Source organism: Herpailurus yagouaroundi, unplaced genomic scaffold (genome assembly GCF_014898765.1).
Source record: "Herpailurus yagouaroundi ecotype Mexico unplaced genomic scaffold, PumYag 67700, whole genome shotgun sequence".
In the NCBI taxonomy this organism is placed as follows: domain Eukaryota; kingdom Metazoa; phylum Chordata; class Mammalia; order Carnivora; family Felidae; genus Herpailurus; species Herpailurus yagouaroundi.
In genome coordinates this window covers 3,963,929-3,984,637 of record NW_024420499.1, presented here as the reverse complement: position 1 = coordinate 3,984,637, position 20,709 = coordinate 3,963,929, and the positions used below count along the sequence as shown (strand labels likewise).

The window sequence follows — 20,709 nt, the reverse complement described above, 5'->3', positions numbered from 1 at the left end:
TCTGTTCATGTGGAGATTGGAATGATGCAGTACTATCCCTAAAAAGGCTGGGGTCCCTCAGTTGGCCTTTGTCTTTGTCTGGGGGGCAGGGGTCATTAGGGGTCATTAGGGGCACTGCCCTCCTACCCCGTCCTCAGCTCACAGGGAGCCTTGCCGTCAGTTTGTGAACTGGCTCTGGCCAGACGCCTGCCGCACTTTGGGGCAGATTGAACATTTTAGATACTTGCTGTCACAGGTTTTCCTTCCTTAGGTGATGGTGGTGGAGGGTCAGGGTGGGAGGGCGGTGCCCGCAGGGAGGGAGCCAGAGGCCCCCACTTGATATTTTGGTCCCACCTTCCAGAATCCAGTGCCAGACTCTGGACTTGAGGGTTCTAGGCTGTGGTCTATAGAAGCAAAGGAGAGAAGGGTGAGTGGCTTGGCTTTGGGAAGCATGAAGGGGGCGGTTGCAGTGTTATTTATTTATTTTTTTAAATGGCTTTCAGCCGGGAAGCCTTTAGCCATGTTAGTCTCGCTCCCCCCATGGTTTTGCAGACTCAAATCCAGGCCAACTGTATGGCTGTCTGAGGTGTTGGAACAGAAGGAGGTCCATTCCCGTTGGTGACAACACTGTGGCCCTGTTCTGGGATGACCGAGGTATAAAGGTCAGTGCGGTTTTCACTGGGCCATTTGCAAAATTATAATCGGGCAGGTCTGTGATTTGGTAGTTGAGGCCCCTAACCAGGGGCATCTTTGGGTAAAGGGGCTTAACTGGTAATGGATGACTAATAGGCCAGGGCTTGGAAGGAGAGCCATGTAAGCCTTCGTCAGTGTCTGGATACAAATGTCATACCTCCCTCCTCCATGAAAGAGGCAAAATGGGAAGAGACCGGCATGTATGCTGGGTGGAAGCTGACAGCTGAGAATGTCAAGGCCAGAGGGACTTTGAGATGTCAAGGAGCAGACCCTCCAAGCCTCCAGGTAGGCAGGTGGGCCTTGTGGGAGAGACCAAATAGAAAAAAAGAGGTTCACTTGTGATACAGATGCAGGCAAGGGGCCACAACACCCGAAGGGCGTTCTGACTAGCCGACCGTTACCACAGGTTGCAGATTTTCTGGTTGGAGGCAGAATGGGTGTACACAACAACCTGCTGAGGTCTTTGGGGAGAGGGGAGTAGATGTGGCAAGTGAGGAAAATGAGGAATAACTGGGGGGGGATGGGGAGGTGCTGTCCCCATCAGAGACTCTGCTATTATGAAGTCAGTGACTTAAGCTACTATGAGGTCATAGAGGGTGGTCAAGGCCAAAAAAAATCAGGTCTAGAAATCAGATGGAGCAGGTGGGAACAAAGCCATAGGGACATACAAGAAGAAAGAAGCTGTGGTCTTACCAGGAACCTGAATGCCATGATTTCCCACTGATGAGATGGGGAAATTTGGACGGGTGCCTCAGCCCATACTTAGGGGGACAATTTCTTGATATTTAGGGAATTGGTAGCATTCCCAACTGTGTAACCGCCTTCAGGAGCTAGTAGCTTTGGTCATAGGAAGGAGAAGAAACTCCATGAACGGTGGACTCAACAATGACTCTTTCCTCCTGGGTAAGGAGAAAGAAAGGGGGGGCGGGGAGCAGGGTCCCAAAGGGGATTGGGGGATATTTGAATTGGCCTGAGACACAGGTAGGTTGACTGTTTTTATATGGGGAGGGCCAGGGCCAGGTCTGGGGTCCCTGCTGCAGGCATGGGGGTACCTGCCTGTGCTAAAAAAAAAAAAAAAAATGCCCTCCTTCCAGGGGCCCATGGGATGGTGAAAGCCACTGGTCTTGAAGGTAAGTGCAGTTGTTGAGGCATCTGGGGGGGGCAGCTTAAGCTCCAGCTGCCCTGCTGGCCCCTGCCTTTCCACCCCGCCGCCTGAGGCTAGGAGGTTCTGTCTGCAGGGCCTGGGGTGGCCTAGCCTGCCAATTCGGCACTATGCGGCTTCTCCAGCAGGGGGCAGGAAAGGGCACGCAGCAGCTGGCAGGGCCAGAGCCCTCCATTTCTGGTGTGAAGCTGGAGCCTTCTGAGCAAGTAACAGCTATATACTTCAAATCTGATTTAGGGGTACCAGAGAACCAAAGGAACCCCCGGACCTGGCATTCTGTTTCCATTCCCTTCGGAAATGTGTCGCTTCCCGGTGCGCCCCACGCCTTTGGAAGACATTTGCACTTACAAACCCAGTGATTGCTCCAGTCACTCATATACCCAGGCTAACCCAGAGTTTAATTGGAAATGTTAATCAGTGCAATGGATCCATGTCTGATTTGCACGTTTGCTCACTTATGTGCAGGTTGGGGCAATCTGTGCTGCACCCTGGGGACATAACAAGGGGCAGAATGGCATAGCTACAGCTGGGTGTGCGCGGGTGAGAAGCAAAATGGGGGAGGCGGACCTTGAACACTGGAAAGAGATGAACGGTTTAGTGGTGGGGAATGGAGATCATTCCCGAGGTGTGGTCACAGAAAGGCCTGGGCCTTTCCATTGAGATGGAATAGGACTGTCTTGGAGCCCACACAGTGGAGCCGGGGGCCAGGGTTTTGCCATGAGCTGGGAGGAGGCTGGATTTGGAGAAGGAGGTGGAGTGTTTTTTTTTTTTTTTTTTTTCCTATATAAATTTTAGAAAAAAGAGGACCAGAATCCAGGATGGAATGAATAAACCTGAGGAGTCAGAGAAGTCAAGTGTTCTGGTCTGCTTCTGCCCCTCTTCTGAGCCTCACTCGCCTTGTCTTTCAAATGACAGCACTGGACTTGGTGGTTTCTGAGATGGTCGTGACATTTTAGGAAGTGGGTCCATTTGTTCTGGGTCATGAAGGCAGGTCCCCGTTAGGACAACATCCCCCCCCCCCCCAAACCATTTATCCTTTCAAATCACGCTTTTTGATATGCCCGCCAGTTTGGGGGAAAATAATACCAAAAAAAAACCCACAACCACTATACATATTTCATTTCTCTTAGCAGTGTGGTTTTATTTTTATTTCATGTGAATGGGACACAGAGGGGAGAAGAGAAGTCCAAGTGGAGAATCTGCTAGGGACCTTGTAACCAAGGCCCTGAAAAGCTCTTTGGGGATCTTATGCAGATCTTCTTCAACTCCGTAACTCAGCCTCCAAACAGAAGGGCTTGGGATAAGAGGAAAGGAAGGCCCGCTTAGGACGTGTATCCTTTTCCTTCCTTCTTCCTCATGTCTCTCTGAGCCAGGTGGACCTTCTGGAATTCTGCATCCTCAAGAGACACTACCCCTAACCATCAACACAATCGCGCCCTCTAGTGACCTCAACAGGGACATGACTGGCAGACTTCCCCATGCATCCCCTGGTCCAGTGCTGATCTCCTGTGCAGCTGTTAACTCCCTGTGGAGAAGGGCTCCAGTCCTTCCAAATGGCCTGGAGAAACTGAGGCAGTTGCAGCTTCTTGCAGGTCCTTCTGTATGGATGGGGCTGGAAATTGAGCAAGAGAGCCATCTCCCTACTCCCTCTGGGCCCGAAAAGGGTTCCAGAACTCCTTCCCCGCCATCTTTAGTGCTGGGCCGGGCACCTGCCATGGGAGGGCCCTGTGCTAGAGAGAAGGGTTGGCGGTTGGCTACAGCTCCCCCCGCCCCGCACTCCCCCCAGCAAAGCGGCAGCCCTAGTCCCCAGACAGAGAGGCTGGCAGGAAACTGGAATGCAGCAAAGCTGGGGTGCTGGTAGGCACAAAGTGGGTACACTGATCCCTGGCCCATCCTCCGGTAGGAGGCTAAGCCACAGGTGCAGACACAAGGCGTGTAAACATGCAACATGATACAGACACATAATACGGTATATGGTACATGTATGTATGTAATATGGTATATGGTACGTGATGTGGATCAGATGCATGTCACACGCAGCACGGAATAGATACAGTGCACACACAACACAGTGCAGCCCCACGGTACATACACTCTACAGTACCGACACCGTATACATACGCATGATCTAAACGCGACTGCACGCACACCCAACATGATACAAACCGGACACACACAAAATGGCATAGATACGACACGGCGCACACACGACAGGGTACAGGCACACAGGGCACCCAAATACGGTGAGTGCAGGAAGCGGCACAGATATACTTGAGCTGGCATGCACTCACACACAGGCCACATCCCTGCACTCCCCAACAAAATTCACCCCGCAGACAGGCCAGAGGAGTGTGGCCACCAGGTGGAGCGCTGCGTCCTGCCAGTCTCATCTGCACTGGCTCCAGCTGTGCAATTGGGGGATTCGAAGTAGGCCGCCCTGCAGTTCATCGGAGGCTAAAGCCAGGGGGAGGCAGGCCTGAGGTCAGCTCTTGATCTTGCACAGAAGCCCGGAGGTGCTTGGTCGGTTTGGGCTGGTGCATCCACTGCCCCGCACCTGGCCCTCTGGCGCTGCTCCCCACCCCCGTGGGTGCTTGGTGCCGTCCCTGTGCTCAGGAGACTTTTTGTGGCCACACTTCTTGAGCCCTCTTCCAGTCCTGCCTCTTTCTGGGGCTTTGGCAGCCGGCACTCACCTCCCCTCACCCCACCCCCCTTGCAGGCTGAGCTCATGCAGCAAGGGATTTTGGGCACACCACTTCGCAGCCCAGTGGGTGCGATCTGGAAATGCTGCTGGGAGTGTGCGAGTGGGAAGCACTCAGGGAATGCCGGGGCCGCTGGGGGACAGACGGACAGACGTGCTCTGGAGTCTCGCCAGGAGCAAGTGGCAGACCTAGGGTATGGCTTCGTCTTCTTATTCACCAGGGGGAATTGGGAATCATGGGGCTTTTCTTGGCCCCCTGAGGCTTCAGTTTTACTGTCTCTACCTGTGCATATCCATCCATCCGTGTCTCTGGATTAGGACCTTGTGCGTTTGGTGTCTTCTAATAGAACGTGTGCTACCTGGGTCTGGCTTTGTTGGGATGTAACATATAGGTGCTGCTTTTCTGTGAGGACAGACACCGTGGAGGGAAGGAGGGGGCAGGGCGGGAAGGACTGCAGAGGGAATATTGGTCTCTTCTTGAGAGGCTCGAGTGATTGTGGGAAAAGGCAGAACAGAGAAGGGTTGGAGACCTTGTCTCCATGGTCGGATATGGAAACCTCTGTGGAAAAGATAGGGTAAACTGTCACCAAAAAGAAAACCCCAGTATGTAGTCACCCTAAGAAATCTGAGAAAGACCACAGAAGACCTCCCTGTTAGGATCAGAGGCTGAGGTCCTCAGCAGCTGTGAGATGGTAGCAGACTAGGGACCCTCCAAGTGCTTCCCACCCCCAAGGCAGTGAAGGAGGTCTCTGAGAAGGGAAGGACGCAGAGGTGGAGACTTGGACTTGAGGCATGAAATAGGCCTCCGTAAACAGCAACGGAAGTGAAATCGACAGCATCAGTATTGCCGGTTCCTCAGGAAGCTCAGGTATCCTCAGAGCCAACCTGCATTTGCCGTCATCTCTCAGGTTTCTATAGTATTCCGGACAATACCGCCCCCTGCGAAAATGCAAATACTTCACATCCGTCCTGTTTGATCTATTCCTCCCGAGGACACACGTCCACGGTGACTAGGGCCGGTCTTTTCCATGAGCTAGCAAGCAGATCCAGAGTGGTGAAAGGACAGCAGGTCTCAACTTGAAGCTCGCACTTCAGTGCCCTTTCTGGACTCTGACACAACAGTGCCTTTTTTTTTTTTTTTTTTTTTTAATGCTTTCTCCCCTGTCTGATTCTCTGCCTTCTCAAGGGGTTTTCTGAAATCCATTGTTGTGTGAGTGTGACGTTTGCGGGGGTTGGCTGAGGGACTCGTAGCAGGTGGAGAAAGAGGTTCCTGCACCCCCACGATGCTTCTCTTGGCAGGTTTCCCCCAAGAAAGAGCAGCTGAGTCCTTGCATCTTGTGGCAACTGGTGTGCCCAGCACCCAGTCCGTCGGAGCTGAAGGCAGCCCGGCCCCTTCTCATGGGCAGCGCCCACCTGTGCTGAGGTCCTGCGGGAGTGGCGGTGAGAGGTGAGTAATGGACTCCAGGGCAGGGAGTTAGGGATCTCCAAGTCCAGGTAAATGCCACCTTGCCACCAGAGCTCCCAGTATGAAAGACCCTGACCCCACCTCAGAGCCAGGCCTCAGGGCACAGCCCCTCCTTCCTGGGGGATTGTGGCCCTTATGGCTGCCCTTGGTTTCTTGGTTCGCCCATCTCTAATGTGGATAGGAATGACAGCCTTGACCTACATTGTAGGGTGAGGAGGAGAAATAACCTAGCAGTCATTGCCAAGTCCGTTGCAAATGCTCAAGCTCCACCGAAGAGCTTCAGCAGAACCACAGACACGCTTCCCATCAAGCTGCCGCTTCCTTTCTTCCTGCTTTCCTGATGTCAAGGTGGCATTTAAGCCACATGCCACTAAGTGACCAATCAGCTCCTGTAATTTCTCCTCCACAACTTGGATTTTACCTTCCTGGTCAGAGTGTACCCCAACCCCATCTATCCCAGCTTCTGGGCCTGGCGGGCGTAAACTTTCCAGAACCTTCCCTCTGCCTTCCCAGCCAATTGGAACGCTTTCTCCCCCAGCTCTCCAACGACACTTGAGTCTGTAGTATGTAGTGTGGCCCTTGCTTCTCTACTGCCTTAAGTAGTTCTTGCACGGTTTCTGGAGTATTCGTCTTGGCAGGTAGGTTAGACTACAAACTATGTGTGGGCACTAGATTTCACAGGCTTCTAGTCTGTCTCCCAAGTGCGACTGACGGTTCCCCTGTCAGACTTTTGACTGGGGCCCCGCTCACCCTCTCTACATCTTTCAGGTTCCTTGGCCTGCCTCTGATCATCTACCCTTTTCCTGTCAGGCGGCCATTATGCCTTCCTCTGTCAGCTGTTCCATCTGGCCTTATGTTGCCATATGCTGCCGTCCAGCTACCTGTCCCTCTCTTTGTCTGGCCTTGTATCTGTCTCCTTGTCAGCTACCTAGCCGTCTCTCAACATGCCCAAGTCAAAAGCAACCAAACCAACGAAACTAGAAAGCCCCCAACAAGAAAAAGAAATGAAACAGAAAACCAATAGGGAAAATGCAGGGCCAGTCTCTTTCCCACTGAGCCTGCCTGCCCTGGGCCTACAGGACAAAGGCAAAGTGCAGCCCAGTGGCAGGTGTTTCTGTGATGCCTTCTCATGAGGGGGAAGCTCCAGAGTTTCGGCCGGGAAATGGAGGGTGTGAAATTACAGCCTTTTGCCGATACTGATGTATTCAGCTTTCTAGAGATGCCACGGTAGGGGATCCTATATAGACCTGGAGCGACAGAAGGTAACTAGAACTCACTACAGTAAGAAGCAAGCCCCCGGGGTCTCTCCTGGGTGTTCTGTGACAGCTACAATAATAATTTGTATTTATCGTCTACTGTTGTGAGCCCTGTGCTAGGCATTTTATTTGCATGAGACCATTTGATCTCCCAGTAATTCTGCAAGGTAGGTATTTTTTTTCTAATAGTTACTCTTTTTGCTCCTGATTATAAAAGTGATACTAGCTCAAGGTAGGTACTAGAATCATTGTCCTACCCACGAGGAGGAGACAGAGGTTGAGAAGGGGCTACGTAACTTGCCTGTAACTGGACACGTGCTGTGGCTTTGGGAGGAAAGACACTTTCTCGAGAGTGTCTCAGCAACCCAAATGATGTTGGTACTCTTGAGTGCTCTCTCTTTCTCTCTCTCTCTCTCTCATATAAGCATACTGATGTACTCTTGGACATTCACACAGTCCTTATGCCTCCTTGACTCACACTGTTCACACTGGACATGTTCGTGGGGATGATCACTCCCACCCTCTCACCCTCACTCGGAGTCGTATTTACAAACATACTACACACAGGCTCACTCCTGCTACCACACTCATTTATATACTCACATTCTCATGCTGACGCACTCCCACTTGCCCTACACCCTGGCCACATGTTCTCACCCACCCACACCTTTACGTTTTCTTACGTTCTTGCACGCTCACAGTCACCCCTTCTCGCTCATGTCCACACAGGTGATAGAATCACGTTCAACCTTCCAGTTCCTCCACACTCACACACGGTCTATACACAGACCTACGTTGACTGTCCCCTGCCCATTTCTCATACAGCCATACATATCCAAGTTTTATGCACTCTAACGCATTCGCCCTGTCACTATTTCGTCCTTACAGTAATACACTTGGACAACTCACAGCTCCTCACAGGGACACACACACATGTATGAATGCTCATACCGTAAAGGTGGTCTCACCGTTTCCACTTTTGTGCCTCCTTACAGTCTTACACTCAGGATTAGGTGCTTTTGGACTCCTCCTCAGCACCGGCCCAGCCTCCCCTTCTCTGACACATTCACACAGAATCACACTTGCACGTGGAAACACGCTCCTTTTGACACGCATTCACGCTCAGTCGCTCACCTTCACACTGAGACCCGGTTGCCCACTCCAAACTCACAGGTATACAGCCTCCAATGTGGACACCCACACTCAGTTTTGGTAAACTCAGCCACTTTCGCCGACGCGTGTCGCCCTGCCCTCGCGTGCAAACACGGCTACACACGTGCAGCCGCACGGACGCACACCCCCATATGCCCACTCACATGGCAGTACTCGTGCAAGCTGGCGTGAACACACGGTCACACTTACGGCCCACCCGTGCTGATATGCCACCGTTTGCACGTTTTCACATATTGTCACATTCACGGCAATACGCTCAACATCCTACACTCCCGCACGTCACCATCGGCACACAGGCACACACTCACACTCCCCTACGCTCACATGTACACCCTTTCACCCTCTAACTGCCATTTCTGCATTACCCATATTCACAGCGGCACCGTCCCACTTGCCGCACACTCGCATTCTCACTCCCGTACTATCGTGCTGTCCCACCGCCTACATTGCTACACGCATTCGCACCAGTACGCAGAGAGCGTCCTATGCAGTCATTGACCTGCGCTTACGTGGGCGCACACCAGGCCAGCCCACACGGTTCATACTGCCGCTTGTCAGTGCCCATAAGTACGCTCATGCGCTCACACGCAGGCAGCTACGGACCCCACGAATGGCCGTGCAGAGTCACGCTCACTCATGCTCACATCCACTCTGCGACGTGGACCCTTAGGTTGACACGCTTGCTCACGCTGACCTGCGTTCCCGTGCGGTCACCGATGCTTAAATACGTGACTCTAGCTCATCGTACTCGCCTGAACTGTCACGGACTCTTCCTTGGACTCTCACACGGGCCCGTCGGCCCCGACAGACTCACCCTGACATTGACCTGCACTGCCTCACTGAGATGATCCGACTCATGCATGTCTGTGATTCACGTGTGCGTGTAGTGACCCCGCCCTCCCCCACACTCCCACCCATTCCCAAACTCTTAGACGTGCCCCCACACTGATATGGCCACAGTCACACACTTTCTCACTGACACACGCACACCGTAACACCCCCCCACTGCAGGTAGCTCGTGATCACGGTTGTCACTTTTTTTCCTACTTACCACTAATGTTCTCCTCTCCCCTGCTATGGAAGGTTTTTCAGCAACCTGTGGCCACAGGAAGAGTGTTGGTCTGAGCCAGGGTACCAGTGGGACTAGATCTTTCTAGAGCAGAAAGGAGTGGAATTGATATCTAGGATTAAAAAGTAAAAGCTCAAACCCACAGATCAAATTTTATATCCTTTTGCCATAATTTTCTTTTACAGAAATCCTCTCTAATAGAGAGGCTCAGCCAGTCTACCCAAACAGGGTGGGAGGTTACATGGTTTATTTTCTGGAAATTTATGGCTTAACGTGTGAACTCCTTTCTCTCCCCAGGGGAGGGGAGGGTAAAGAATGTGTTTCCTTATGCATGCCCAATGATGGTTTCCTAGGCAAAAGTATGTGTCTGTGATTTTATATGCCTGTGATCTAGAAGTCCATGCTGATTACAGTAGGCACCTCTCATGTAGCCTAGGTCTGCTTTTACCCTGCCAACCCTGGGACATGGTATTCAAGCAAGAGAAAGGAAAGGTTAATGAGTTAGCTGGATGATAAAAGAAATTTCTGTTGAGCGTGCATGTGCATACATAGACCCCATTGGAATTTCAACAGCTGTTACTAACAAGTTAACAGAGGAAATTTCTCAGTAGGCGTGGATACAGGCAAGCTGAAGAAACTTCCTTGCACTCCAGACAGACTGTAGATTTCCCTGCAAGAGGGTAAAAAGAAGCACAATTCCCAGGAGTGAACCAGTAGATGAGGAGCCCGGTGCCAGAGTCCTGTGCCACCCCTAGTTCCCAACCAGAGATTTAGAAGCATGAGGCACCTTGTAGGACCCTCCTGAGTCCATGGCTTCCCCTGCTGAAATCTCTCCGGAACAAAGTGTGTCCAAGCTGCCATTCGATATGGATTCTGGCACCATGGGGAAAGAAGCCTTCGTTCTGGAATACCACATACTACCCTGTACACCTGAGATTAGATTGAGACTTTCTTGGGAAGCAGAGACCACATCATCTTACTTATTTTGGATTCCCAATGCCTGGCATGATGCCAGGCCCAGAGCAGCTACTTGTGAAACTTCATTAAGAAACTGAAAGAAGTAGGTGGACACCAACATGTCAGAACAGATCCAGTGCCCCTCTTCCTCAATCCCAGAATTCTCATGGCATTACCAGCTTAGACTGAGAATTTGCTATGGACTCTATATAGTGCTAGACCCAATAGGAGATTCAGATGGAAGAAAGAAACGTACTCTGCCCTTGAGGTACTTGCATTCCAGTGCGAAAGATGAAGTCACCAGACAAGGGTATCACCAGGCCACAGTCTTCAAACATGGGATTGCAGGAATCTCTGCCATGTAACCCAGTGGTCTTCAAGCTCCCAAGGCCTTGAGGGTCCAGGAGTGGTTGGGAACAGCAGCCAGGATTTAGGGAAGTCATTTCCCAAAGCAAACCTCCTCGTAGAGCTCTTGCTTAGCACAGAGATATGCCGTCTTTCCGGACGATTGTGTGTGACAGAGCCCTTTGTCACTGTGCCTAAGGTAGAGGAAGGAAAGTGAACTGTAGACCTTAACAGAAATTTTGTACTTAGTTAAAATTTAGCTGCCACCTCCTCCAAGAGATGGCTTTAGAGAAGTAGCGTGGCAAATTTACATTTGATCGTTTCTGTCGATAACGCTGAGTGTCCCCAGAAGCAATTTACATAATTTTACGGGACTGGGTGAATTTTAGGAAGGAAAAAAATGCACTTGCCTGAATTCACTTGAATGCACTGAGTAGTGCTCAGTGCGTAGACCCACCCCTTTGCATTGATGTGTTTTATACTTTTAAAAACAGTTAATGACCCGTTCATCCATTATGATAGAGGAATCGGGAGCCCCAGCTCTGAAGTCAGCAGACGAACATTTGGATCCCAGTTTGGCCACCTCCTAGCTGCAGAACCTTGTTTGAGTCAATTACTTATCCCTCTTAAGCCTCAGTTTCCTCATCCGTAAAATGGGAGTGACACTAATAGCCTCTACCTCACTGAGTTGTTATGAGCGTGAAATGAGATAACATATGAAAATATTTAGCACAATGTCTGACCTACAGGAAGTACTCAACAAATGATCTTATTATCCTCACCACAGCCCTTTGAGGTAGGTGCCATCAAAGGGACAGAACCCTGAGAGAACAGAGACAGAGCATGGTTCTTTGCAGCCAAGGACCTGATTTTCATGGGACTTGTTGCCTGCTTTCCTTCTAGTTCTGCTTAACCACAAGCTAGGAGTCAGTGCTCATCCCCAATTGAGAAGAGGAGTGACAAATAGAATTAATCTATAGAGAGTTGCCTCCATTCCTTTATCATTACGGAACATGCGTACCTGGCCGCCACGGCAATGTCTCTGGCTCATGTCAATGTCCCCTTGAGCCCTACAACTTTCCCCTTGACAGCATGGAGTCCTCAGTGATGTCCCCTTCATTTGCTGGTATAGAAACTTGAGAGAGAGGACTAGGAGAGACTCCTGATCCCGGTGGAGCTGGAAGTCTGCTCTCTAACTGCAGACATCACTCTGCCCTTGATTCTAACGCTGAAATGTCTGCTTTGTGGGTAGAGGGTCTGCCCATTTCCAGGCTTTGGTCTCAAACCCCACAGTGAAGACACAGTCCACTGTGAAGCCCTAGGAACATTCATGTCCACGCAAAGGCTGTGAGTAACTGAGAACATGTCATACCACGTGAAACCGTTGTGTGATGGAGGAAGCGTAAATCGGAGCGTGGGCTTTGGAGTCCCACAGACAGGGGATTGTAGGCTTACTTTTCCCCTCTACAACCTCAGCAGGTGACTGGAGGTCAGTTTCTTCTGCAAAATGGAAATACGAATGCCTAATGTGGTTATGCAAGTTACGTGAACTTGTACAAGAGTAACTCTTACCAGAGTGCCTGGGGCAGAAGATCTCAATGATTGCTGGCGATTTGGTTTATGGCTCGTGAGGTCTGTGGTAGTAACTGTAAACTTCTTCTGTTGGTAGAATATCTTGAGTCACTTCCACACATTTCCCACATGTGAGTTATTTGACTCTCACAACGTCTTAGTGGAGGTAGTCCCCTCTTGTACATGAGGAAGTAGGTTCACAGGGCCCAAGGGATGTATCCAAGGTCATGAAGCTCGTTAGCTGCAGTACTAGGCTGAGATGGTACCAGTCCACACGGACCATTTGCATCTTTGCTTGGCAAAGCCTCTGGGGGCTACAGTCAGCAAATTAGAGCTGTTCGAACTGAGCATAATCCTTATGGGGGAAAAATGTGAACACTAGTTACGCTTTTTCTGCTATCACATTGTATTTCTTTGCATCCTGTACAACGTCCAACATGGTTGCAAGAGTGCAACAAATGTGACCTCATAAGAGTACCCTTTGCAGCAAGGCTGAGTGACGTGTGGCCATAGTGACACTACTGACCACCAAAAGGAAAATCTTTCTCCAGGCACGCCATGTGGTTTTGTTCATTCTGCTCAAGTAACACCAGATATTCAGTGTCTGGGATTTCTTTTTTTTTTTTTTTTTAATAGTTTTTTAATGTTTACTTATTATTCCTGAGAGATTGAGACAGTGAGAGAATGCAAGCGGGGGAAGGGCAGAGAGGGGGGAGACAGATAATCCTAAACAGGCTCTGCACTGTCAGCGCAGAGCCGAACGTGGGGCTCGAACTCAGGAGACTGAGATCGTGACCTGAGCCGAAACCAAGAGTCAGACACTTAACTGACTGAGCCACCCAGGTGCCCCCAGAGTCTGGGATTTCTTAAAACCTTCTGAAGCACATCCACAGACCTCGGGTGCCACTTGGCTGTTTCTCTTGATGTGAAAATTTACGTGGTTTTATAGCTCTCAAAGTCGAGATGCGTAGATATTTGTGTTGCTTCCCACTAGATATTCCTAGTTTAATTTTTGCTGAGACATACAGCGTGTCAATGTGGTTTTTCTTTGTATGTTGACTTTTGCGAAAGTTACACATTGACATCAACCTTAGTAAACTCTAGGGAGAACATGGGAGGACCCAAAGTGGAGGGCTTTTGACCTTTGTGTAGGATTGATTGGTTGATTGATTGCCTCATAGCCATACTCAAAGTGAAGTACTCTTATCTTGGCTTCTGGAATGTCTTATACCCAGTTTTCCATTTCTTTAACCACATTCCTCAGGGATCTCTGGTTCCTTTTCCTCTTGGAGCCCCTAAATGTTGGTGTTCCCCAGAAGCCTTTTCTTCCCTCTCATTCTGTACTCTTCCTGGGCACTTGTACCTGCTCCCATGCCGATGGTCTTTAAATTAATATCTGCAGGGGCGCCTGGGTGGCGCAGTCGGTTAAGCGTCCGACTTCAGCCAGGTCACAATCTCGCGGTCTGTGAGTTCGAGCCCCGCGTCCGGCTCTGGGCTGATGGCTCAGAGCCTGGAGCCTGTTTCCGATTCTGTGTCTCCCTCTCTCTCTGCCCCTCCCCCGTTCATGCTCTGTCTCTCTCTATCCCAAAAATAAATAAACGTTGAAAAAAAAATTAAAAAAAAAATAAATTAATATCTGCAGCCCCACATGTCCAGCTCTCTGCTGAACCATTTCATGGGGCCAGATGAACATGGTAGAACAGCTGTCGTGTTTGTATTTATCGTCTTTCATCTTGGCATCTCTGTTGAGAGGGCCAGATTGCTAGAGAGATTTTTTCCACCACCTATGAATGGATGTTCCTTCCGGCTTTTTATTACTTGCTATGTGATTTATAGCTCTCAAAGTTGAGATGGGTAGATATTTGTGTTGCTTCCCACTAGATATTCCTAGTTTAATTTTTGCTGAGACATACGACATGTCACTGTGTTCTCTTTTCTTTGTATGTTGACTTTTGCAAAAGTTACACATTCGAGGTCCATCTGTAGATACTTATTGGTTTTTGTAGAATTTTTATGTTTGTTTGTAAAGTCTATATAAGAGTTGAAATGTATTTTCTCTGAAACTCACAAATACTATCATATTGGCCAGAAACATTAGAACAATTTGTCCTTATTATTCTTGTGGGAATATGATTAATACTGGTGCTTTTATGGCTGCTAATATGAAGGGCTCCCAACATAATTGTATTTGTTATCAGTCTGCCAGCTTGGCTAGTATTTTTTCCACCATTCTAAGCTAATTGTTTAGTCTTATTTATTTATTTATTTATTTATTTATTTTTCATTCATTCATTCATTTTCAGAGAGAGAGAAAGAGTGTGAGTAGGGGAGGGGCAGAAAGATGGAGAGAGAATCCCAAGCAGGCTCCACGCTGTCAGTGCAGAGCCCGACGTGGGGCTTGATCTCACAAACCATAGGATCATGACCTGAGCCAAAACCAAGAGTCGAACACTTAGCTGACTGAACCACCCAGGCACCCCAACTCTTGTTTAAAAAGACCCCCAAAAAACAAATGAACAAAAGCCAGACAAAACAGAAAGTGACACACAGTTCTAGTTGGAATCCAAAACAAAAGCTAAAAAGGTTAAACCGGGGACCTAATATACAGCATGGTGACTACAGTTAATAATACTGGATCGTGAAATCTGCTAAGAGAGTAGATGTTGTGTGTTCTCACCGCACCAAAAAAAGTAAGTGTGTAAGGTGATAGATATATCAGTTAACCCTTGATAACCATTTCACAGTGTATACATACATCACACAGTATACCTTGGCAGTTTTTATTTGTCAATTATACCTCTGTAAACCTGGAAAAACCCCTAAAGGCTGAAAAAAAGAATTTTATCTCCCACATCCTTTGGGGCCTTTTGGGATAGAAATGTATTTCCATTCAGGGTCCTGAGACCAATTAATCCCACCGGGCCTAACATCCCTGCCATCTTTGGTCAAAAACAGAGGCCCCTCTTGAAACGTCTCTTCTCCTGTCTCCTGTCTTGCTAATCCCATGTTGCCTGTGCTTCCTTCTCCCCCAGCTCACCTTCTCAGTGTTGTCTCTTCCAGAGAAGAGATTATTTCCATGTTGCTACCTGGAACATCCCACCCCATGGGGAAAAATTCCCCCGAGTCTTCAACCTTAGACATCTTGCTACCCTGTCACCCAAGTAATAAATCCGAAATTCACAGCTAACCGTGCCCCCGCCACCGCCACTTGAAACCTCTTTATCTTAACAGGAAGAGTCCAAACCCCAGAAAAAGGCATACGAAACCCTTCTTCATTTCCTCTCTACTGATCTTATTTTTTCCCGTCCCTCTTCTTTACTATGGTCAGGCCAAGTGACCTATAGTTCCTCTGGGGCCTAACACATAATGTTCCTTGTGCCTGAGACACATCCTCCCTAAATCAGCTCAAGTGTATGTCCTCCACGAAGTCCCCTTCATGGTTTTGAGAGTCCCTTACTCTGTCCTTCAGTAGCAACCTGTTGTCATCCTTGCACTGAGCTGTCATGGCCAACACCCATGACACTTTAAGTCTCTTCAAGGGCAAGGAGTGTGCCTTGTTCATGTCTTGCCCTGGAGTCTGGTGAACTCCTACTCATCCTGCAGTACCCAGCTTGAGTGCTATATCCTCTGACTTCTGGGCAGTATGAGTTACCCTTCCTCCACTGTACTTCCAAAGCATCCTCTGCCTACTTGGGCACAGACTATACAGACACTTTGGAAATGCTGAAAGAATGAATTTACTTATGAAGATTGAGTGATTTCCTCAAGGTCACAGAGTGATCCAGAAGTAGATCTGGAATGGCTCTTCTTTTTATTGGAGATAATTCTTTTAGGGTTATAAAAAACCTAACTAAGACCTGGAATTAAAGGTGCATAACAGGGTGCAACTTAGTTGTTTTTTTTTTCTTTTTTTAAATGTTTATTTATTCTTGTGAGAGAGAGAGAGCACAGGCGGGGAGGGGCAGAGAGAGAGACACACACAGAGGGTGCAACTTAGTTCTTAAATGAACTGTGAAAGGAAGGGTTTCTTTTTCTCCAAGTATTATGTTCCTAATACATTCCCCAAAAGAGGTCTGCTCTGTTCACATATGGTTCCAGTTCTAGAATTTGCTGTGTATCAGAACATACGTATCTCTTCTTCTGTAGTTCACTAGGAGCCAGTGGCCTGGCTTCTTTAAAGCGTCATACATGTTACTTTCTTTCAGAGGTTTGAGATCTGTTCTCTCTCTTTTACACAGCATGAGCATCACTTAGTTCAGAAATAGGGGCTTAAAACTAAGAAAGCTATTCTAGCATGATTGGAGTATTTGTTGGTTGGAATATGCTGTTGAATAATGGCCTACACCAACCTAATGCTTTTCACTTTTCACATCCTGGTGAACTCCTCCTCATCCTTCAATACCCCGCTCAAGTGCTGTATCCTCTGACCCCTCTGGGGACATGTTATCCTTCCTTCTCTGTCCCTCCAAAGCCTCCTATGCCTAGGGTCTCATTGCATTGTATTTCCTATTATGCATGTCTGTTGTCCTGAGCTCTTTGAAGACAAGGACTGGTCTTTATCTCTCTCCATACACCCTCTGTACCTGACACAGCGCCTGGTACATGTGAATGTTGGTGGCATGGAGATAAAAGGCAAGGCAGTGATGTTCTTTGGGACAATTTCAAACACTTCCCTTATGCATGGAAGTATGATTATTGGCACTGATTTCTCATCTAGTAAGACAGTAGTCAGTTAAAGAGTTTTGCCCTCTTGTAAACGATCATGCTCCCTCCTTTTTTTTTTTTTTTTACCACTCTACATTTGGCAATACACATGCAAAATAGTTGTTTTGTAGTTGTATTTTTGTCTGTATATTTCATGTATGTTTTATATATATAATATGCATCCAGAGAGGAAGCTCACCACTCAAGCCTATAATCTCACTCAGGACCAGGCGTTTAACTATCTCTTACCTTCCACTGCGTGCCATGGTGCCTGGCACATAAGCTTAAATCAGTATTTGTTGTTTGAATACATGGGTGCATGCATAGGTGGGCTACGTGAGAGGTACATTCTCTTTTTTTTAAATTTTTAATGTTTATTTTTAAGTGAGAGAGAGACAGAGCATGAACAGGGGAGGAGCAGAGAGAAAGGGAGACACAGAGTCCGAATCAGGCTCCAGGATCCCAGCTGTCAGCACAGAGCCTGACACAGGGCTTGAACTCACAAACCGTGAGATCATGACCTGAGCTGAAGTCAGATACTTAACTGACTGAGCCACCCAGGTGCCCCGAGGCATATTCTTGGAGTTACTATCTAATCTGACCTCTCGAAAGGTAGTAGGTTTCTGTTTTGGTCTCAGCATTCTTTGAAACAAAAGTCGACCAGAAACTAACAAGGAGACTGCACGTAATTCGTTTCTTTTCCTATAAGAAGCAATGTTCGGCTGGCATAAGATCTTTTCTTGTCCTCTCTTTATGCAACTGTATAGCCTGTAGACCCTTATCATTAAGCTGGGCAGGAGAGTGTAGGGCATGCCGAGACAAACCACCGAAGGCCAAAACCAGCTGGCGATTGGTGGACATGACTGTGGGTGCAGGCAAGGGTATTAGGCTCAGTCTTAAAGGAGAAAGAGCACTCTGAGACAAACATTGTGTGACGCAGAGTTATAACGCAGAATTATATAATTTATTATGAACTCCAGCCTTCCAGTCCTTTTTCCCACCCGAGTTTTTGTCAGACGTGTGCTAGGCCACAGTCCAGGCTCACAGGAGTAATCTAGGAGCTACTGCCTGATTCCCCCTCTGGTCTGCTGACTCCAGCTCCTTGTGCCAAGCCCTGCTTCTGCTTTATCTGCAGCTTTCCTACCAGGCTGCCCTACCTTCCTTCGAGGTGAGGGCTGGGCCCCGTCGTCTCAACCCTGGGGCTTCCCAGGGCCACAGAAAGTCTTCCACACAGGACAGTCCTCTTCTTCTGTGTGTGTGTGAGCACCGAGGAAGAAGAGCCGAACATATGCTGGAGTAGGTCATCAGTTCCGGCAGGAACCAGTGGTGAGCCGTATCTTCTATAAGCGGACAGTGGCAGCTACGGCCAGGTAGTAGAGTCATGGGCAGCAAGGAGGACAGACTGCTTGGTAGATCCAACAACTTGTAAACGATGAGCCTGCGTAAGTGGGGAAAACCAGCGTTTTCAGTGGCGAGGTCTTCCTTTAGATCAGGAATTTCTTAGGGTGGATTATGATCTTTTCCCCAGACCTGTGGCCAGTTTTGTGAAGACCAAAACATGGTCTTTGGTGGAGGTAGGAGATGGAGAATTCCTACAAAGAAGGCTACGGCCAACTGAATGTTAATCTACCATTTGTGCAGTGGGATAGATGGAAAGTAGGCCGTACGGCGTCCAATTCTTCCTCCGATATTTGAGGAAAGCCCCCCTTTTTTTTAATAGGTAGTATTTCTGCTTCTTTAACCATGGGCCCCAAGTAAGATGCTGAGATGCACATTCTGCTTTCTTGAAATGTGGACACATAAACTGAGGTCAAGGGGCAAAAGCTTGAAAAAGAGTGACAGCATTTTATGCCAGGCCAAGTTCTTTGACCTCCAGTTCTGACAGGATGCCATTCGCTCATTCATTCGTTCATTTTGGCAAGATACTAACTTTGCCAACTGGATCTAAATTCTTGCTTTAGAAATGATAGCAAGGTCTCAACTGAACCCGAGTGTCTCTCCTCTTCAAATACACACCTTCTTGCAGAAAACCGGTTTGGGGGACAGAGCAGTTGAGAGCAGTGTAAAGACCTACAATGATGAGCCATGGTAGACAGGTTGGAAAACAACATCCAGGCATCTGTTTGGTATACAGAAAGCCTTAACACATTTGGGAATTGAATTTTTAGGCCCGAATTTGAGGAAATTTGTGGCTTTTTCACTAGAGTGGATCAGGGAAAGGTATAATTATCACCCATGCATAGTAACAGAGAGCAGCTACAACCCCAGAGACTCAAGACATTGGTTTACCATATCCTGCTCGCTGGGGCTGTCCACTTGCATCTAATTTTTTCCATCCGAATGCTTCCAAGGATACTAAGTTCTGTTTTGAGAATTAGGAAATGTTTTATTACTAGGTTTTGCTTCTCTTTTCCTTTTCCCACACATTACTTTGAGGCATCTTTCAAGATACTCAGTTTTGGGTTTTTTTATGCTTAAAAAATTTTCTGCCTCTGTTCCTTCCCCATCTTATTCTCTCTTCTTAGAAGCATCAGTGTTGGAAATGAAAAGCTGAAACCTGTAATAATGTATCAGTTTGCAAATATAAATACACATCAGATGATCATTAGCATTTTCTTGGCATTAGCTCATGCAGCATACACAATGAATATTAATGTATGGTGCTGCTTAATTAATTAATTAATTAATTAATTAATGTATGGTGCTTAGAAACTTAAGAAGCCACTCGAAAAAGGACTATTTGTGCCACATGACATATGCAGTATATGAGGTCTGGCTGCTGGGATCTATGTATCCACTTTCTTGTTGGCAACCTCTCTTTGAAATTTGCAACTATAATATGCTGGCTTTATTGAATGTAATTAATGTCAAGTTCCTGCTGAAAACAATGGAAGTTGCTCATTAAAGATGTTAGCGGAGAACAGGACCACAGCAGAACTGACCTCATTTGCTTGTGTGTATGAGAGAGAACACAAATGTATCCTGTGTGACTGTGCCTGTATGTATGTCAGGAGCGAGCTATCTCTTGCAGGATCTAAGATTGAAACTAGGCGGCTGTAAAAAGAGCCAGTGCCTCCCTTGCTTGTCCGGCTGCTTCTGCAAATCTGCCTAACAAGTAGCTCAGTTCCTCCTGATCAAACGATCTGAGAAATGGCTTCCCTCCATTACACACTGTAATGGTATCTCCCAGGCGAGGCTCTCTGAAACAGCACACCCCTGTCTCTGATAGCAGAGTTCCCTTGGTGAGTGCCCCAGAACAGACGAGCTCCAAAACAAAGCCGTCTAAGAATTGGTACCACTGGCCAACGAAACCTGTTGGAGTTGTGTCAGGAAATCACCTAGCCTTGGGTCTTTGGATGAGAAAAGCAGGTGAAATCAGTAAGTACCGGCTTCAAGTATGTTGACATGAAAAAGCTAGAACTGCCGTATGAATATTTGGAGAAGGCAGAAGTGTATATATGAAGAGCGTGCGTGTCGGGGGGTCGTTTACTTGGCTACACGTTGTATCGGTGTGATGGAAGGGGAATTGAGAAGAGTTTGAGATTCTCGTCTGCATTCTTTCACTTTGTGACCCTGGGTAAGTCGACCTGTGCTCTCTGTAAATCCCTCATGTCGACAATGGGGATGGTACACCCT

General features: G+C 48.1%; 1 protein-coding gene across 16 annotated transcripts in view; it reads left to right on the top strand.

The window, feature by feature from the left end:
• The window catches only part of PAK3 (p21 (RAC1) activated kinase 3), a 252,325-nt gene that overhangs the window by 132,405 nt on the left and 99,211 nt on the right, over positions 1-20,709 (top strand). For 3 of the 16 annotated variants that reach the window (XM_040468418.1, XM_040468402.1, XM_040468419.1), the window contains exons 2-6: positions 341-406; positions 532-641; positions 1,462-1,575; positions 5,441-5,538; positions 5,832-5,979. The exons of 2 other annotated variants lie outside the window; for them this stretch is intronic. The gene's annotated coding sequence lies outside the window, so the exon portion shown is untranslated. Of the gene's footprint in view, positions 1-340; positions 407-531; positions 642-1,461; positions 1,576-2,651; positions 2,794-4,550; positions 4,727-5,440; positions 5,539-5,831; positions 5,980-18,225; positions 18,400-18,455; positions 18,516-20,709 lie in introns of those variants that run through there. 11 more of the 16 variants (XM_040468407.1, XM_040468408.1, XM_040468403.1 and 8 more) reach the window with 9 other exon arrangements.